Genomic DNA, 5,245 nt, shown 5'->3' with positions numbered 1-5,245 from the left:
AAAAAATTTGTGTTTCTGGACTCAGAATTAACATAATAACAAACAATCAGGTTTGAGGGGAAAGAACTATTATCATAAATTAATAACTCATCCAATGCCTATTAGTTAAGCAACTACCATATGCTCAAAATTGTTTTACATGATCTTTGGCCTCATGGATAAAGAGCACAAAGGTAAAAAAAAAAATACTTTTGACCAAAAGCTCTGTTGACATCCTACTAAACAAATGCAAATCTATTTAATTTTCATAATGTGAATGGCAGCTATTTTTATAATTCTTCTGCTAATAAATTATTTTTTTCTGATTTTTTTGGTAAAACCCAATATTCATAATGAAGTCCAGAACCATGAATTGTTTAAAATAATTTCTTCTTATTTATGATTACAAGTATACCTCTACAGGAAGTCAGTGTAGTCACACCAAGGCTAGTATTCCAGAAGAAAATGGCAAATGTAATAATTCCCAGGAACACAACAACGATAAGCATCCAAGGAATTCAAAAAAAGTCAGGCGGCCAGGCAGAAAATTGATGACCTGGAATAATAACAGTTGAAATAATGAGAAGGGTCAAGACATTTACAATATTTCAGTCACAAAGAATTATCCTTAGAAAGCCTCAACCTCCTCCAAGAAGTAAGCACACCCTCAGATAGCACCAGGGGATTCCACTGTTTCAAGAAAGATTGGAAGTTACCAGTCTCATGCGTCTTGCATGGCTGGTAGTCTTCTTCGGCTTTGCGAATGTGGTGCGTCTTTTTTTCTTGGTCTAAAGCAGGGATGTCCAATCTTTCGGCTTCCTTGGGCTATATTAGAAGACGGAGAATTTTCTTCAATTTGGGCCACACATAAAATACACTAACACTATCAATAGCTGATGAGCTATAAAAAACACAAAAAAAACTCATAATGTTTTAAGAAAGTTTCCACATTTGTTTCGGGTTGCATTCAAAGCTGTCCTGGGCTGCATATGGCCTGTCAGCTGTGGGTTAGACAAGCTAGGTATAAAGTAATTATCTTTTCTTTAAAGTTATTTACTTATATTTACTTATTTACTTATATTTACTTATTTTTTAAATTGAATATGACATTGTATTTATTTGTCATGTATCATATGATGAAAGAATCTCTCTGAATCACACTTCTTTCTTAGAGTACATGAATTTTTGCCATTTAAAGATCAGCATAAGTAAAAAAATACAATAAAGAGATGATTTCATTCAGAAATAAGTATCAAATTTTAGTGCTTAAACATAACCAATGTAGAGATCATAAAAATGGCATGAATAGTGTGGGGTTTCTCTAAGATTCTCGATATTAATTCCATTAGACTCTTATGTGAATTAAGACAAAGACTTCACCTGAGTAAGTTCCGATACCTTCTGATAATGTTCCTACATTGATTCCTTGGATTTAACTGTATATTCTTGAAAACATCTTAATTTTCAATGTTTCAAGATGGCGAATTAAATAGAGATAGCCATTCAACAGGTTGAACTCAGAATATGCTGAGTCCAAAATGGAAAGGATTGAATTAGAGGTCTGTGCAACAATGGGAATGATTTCAGAAACATTGTGTTGAGCAGAATAAGGCAGACAGAAAAGAGTACCTATGGCATGACGTGCATCTATATACGTGAAATTCCAGAATAAGCAAAATTAACCTACTATGAGAAAGGGATTGGCTAGGAAGAGGGAGAGTTCACTTTCTGTGGTGACATAATAGTGTAGATCTTGAAAAGGAGGTGAGTTATGCTGGTGTATGTACTTTTCTTTTTTTTTTTTTTTTTTTTGAGACTGAGTCTTGCTCTGTCACCCAGGCTGGAGTGCAGTGGCGCAATCTCGGCTCACTGCAAGCTCTGCCTCCCGGGTTCACGCCATTCTCCTGCCTCAGCCTCTCCGAGTAGCTGGGACTACAGGCGCCCGCCACCACGCCGGGCTAATTTTCTGTATTTTTAGTAGAGACAGGGTTTCACCATGGTCTCGATCTCCTGACCTCGTGATCCGCCCGCCTCAGCCTCCCAAAGTGCTGGGATTACAAGCGTGAGCCACCGCGCCCAGCCTGGTGTATGTACTTTTCAAAGTTAGTAAACTTACACTTAAGATTTGCATATTTTCTTCTATGTAACTCTTCTTTAGAAGAAAATTTTATAAAGAAATATTGAATTATAGTTAATGTTAGTCTTGCTAAACTATTCAGCAGGAAGTATGTTGATGCCTCCAATTCAGTTGGAAACACATCTAAAATAAAACGGGCTGAGGGATGGGTAGAGGAATAGAAAGATGGTAGACATGTGTTAAGTCATGTTCATTAAAATGTTAACAAATCAATGTCGTATGTATGAGCATTTTTATAATAAAATGTTGACGGTAATTGCCAAAAGTCACTTGTCTCATGTCAGTGAGTTTTCCTTATTCATGTTCTATATGTTTGAACAATTTGAGACACTCTATCGATTGGATCTTTTCCCTGTCAATTGACCATGGAGTTGCAAAAATGCAAGGATACACAGGGAAATCTTGCAGAGGTGCTGCTTTCTGGGTTTTGTTGTTTTCAGGACAAAGACCAAATGGGAAGAACAAGTCTCATTTCTCTTTCCAAGGGAGAGGATTGGCACACTGTTGTATGTCCATACAAAGGAATTTTACTCAGCAATAAAAAAGAACAAAATATTAATATTTAAAACAATATGGATCAGTGTGAAAATGATTCTGCCGACTTTATAGAATCTGGAACAAGAATGCCTGTCCTGTATGATGCAGTTCAAGGGGAGGATAGTAGAATGGAGGCAGAAGGATAGGCGTATTAAAAAGGAGAGGATAAAGCTTTGAAGAGGAAGGAATGTGTTGAATCTGGAATGTAGTGATGCTTTAATTGCTGTATCCATATGTAAAAGTAATCAAATTGTATTCTTTAAAAAGATGCTATTTACTATATGGGACTTTAGAACACTTAAACTGTGGGAAGGAAATCTGAGACACAAACTATTAGTTTCCATTTATCTGACAAAAACATTGCAAATATTTTAAAAAATAATTACAGAACTTTACCTAGAAATTTATAATTCAATTTAAAATAGAGATAAGAAAATACAAAGTTACAGTGGTGAAGAAGTCAAAGTCTTCTTTTAAATATTTAGAAATTTGTATCACATTATTTGTAACATATCCAAAAATATGCCCACACTGTATGAAAGAATAAGAAAAATATAGGAAAAAAGTCTTAAAGTTACAGATGAAAATATTACATAAAGATATGTTTATATATATAAAACTGAGAGTAGACAGCTGTTATATTAATAATACCTGGGTTATATTCCAACAAAATAATCACATATTGTTGTTTAGCCCAAGTTTATAAAAACATTAACTTTGAAAATCAATGTTCACTTTGCTGCTGAAACAGGGCACTTAATGTCAGATTTTCAAAGTCCATAAAGATTTGCATAACATATCTTCTTAATTATGACTAAAACTGTGAGAATTGAAGTTAGTTAAATAACCAAGTAACCAATAAAAAGAGTTCACTTTCATATGTTAGAGCATTGCACCTAAAGCAATCAGCAGCAACCTTGGAAACCCATATGGAAAGCAATACAAACTTTCTGGAATGTGTAACCACCACCACAAAAGGCACACATATTATTTTACAAACACTAGGGATTTCTAAGTATTGGGGGAGAAAATACATTCAAAATGTAATTCAGACCAATTCACATACCAAGACTCAGTTTTGTGCAAACAAAACCTCTCTAAAAAGCAGCCTCTGAGCTCTGTAGCACTTTCATCTTCAGCCTCACAGTGGAGGTGAGTGCGGCCTGGGCTCCTGGGAGGGACACGCTGTTTCTGAGTAGCCTCTGTCTGAAAGGCACCAGGAGCTCTGGGCACAATGGTTCAAGATGTGGATCAAATGCACGAGACAGACCTTGGTGATGAGGGGTGGGGAAGAGAAAGAATGAAAGGGGGAGAGTAAAAAAAATATATTTAGTTGGGCATGCTGGTGGGAGCTTATAGTCACAGCTACTCGGGAGGCTGAGGCAGGAGAATAGTGTGAACCCGGGAGGTGGAGCTTGCAGTGAGCTGAGATCATGCCACTGCACTCCAGCCTGGGTGACAGAGCGAGACTCCATCTCAAAAAAAAAAAAAAAAATATATATATATATATATATATATAAAAAAATATCATATATAAAAGTTATATATATAAAATTATATATAAATATATAAAATACATACTTAATGTCATATATAATATATATACTTACATGTCATATATAAATATAATTATATGATATATAATTAATATATAGTTATATATAAATTATATATACTTATATATAAATTTACATATTATATATATATTATATATATAATTACTGTGATCAATGTACATCTGCCCTAGCATGAGCTTGAGATGGCAGATAAGATCTGTGGTTCCCCCAGTCTCTCTTGTTTCTCAGGAGCTTCCCCTGGACTGAGAGGGCCTTGGGCCTACTACAATTGTAAATGCAAGCCTTCTATGGTGTTCAAAGCAACTGCAAATAATCCCAACATGAGAGGAAACACTAGGTCTGCTGTTCTTGCTGTGAAATGGTATCATACTGACTTTGGGAAATTCGAGGGATTTTTCAAGAGTATTCTGTTTTAATTAAATTCTCTGACATTAGACTACAGCATAAGATGTGACTTTCCTGTAATGTTTGCCTTTTGGGGTTGAAATAAAGAGCTTTAAAAACTCAAGTATTACTCCAAGAAAACAAACCCAGCATGGTTTGTGTGTATGACGTGAGACATGCCTGAAGGCTTACAGAATCAGAGTTTTGGAGGCAGAAGGGACCTTTCTTATCTCCAGCCTTCCTTCACTTTGCCCCCAGGTGTCTCTGAAGGCACCCAGTCCCTGGGAGATGGAAAGAGTTTGCTCCCAAAGATACCTGTAAGCCATAGCTGGCAATTCCATTTTTCTTGAAGTCTTAAGTTTTACCTTAAAAATTCATTTTAACCTTTCATTCAACTACTTCATATATTTTTAATAGAAAAATAAGACTTTAGGTTTCCCACCTACAAGGAATATGTAACACAATAACCCCTTGACTTTACAAATCTCCTTTGCACGTCCCAGGGGTGAGTATATTTTAATGAGAGGAACACGGAAGGTTGACTTGCTGAAAAATGTGAAATTTTACAGATAAAGTAACTGAGATCAAGAGAGGGCAAGGAACTAGGTCAGGGTCACATAGCAAAACAGTG

This window comes from Nomascus leucogenys, chromosome 2, assembly GCF_006542625.1.
Source record: "Nomascus leucogenys isolate Asia chromosome 2, Asia_NLE_v1, whole genome shotgun sequence".
NCBI lineage: Eukaryota > Metazoa > Chordata > Mammalia > Primates > Hylobatidae > Nomascus > Nomascus leucogenys.
This window is presented reverse-complemented; position numbering follows the sequence as displayed.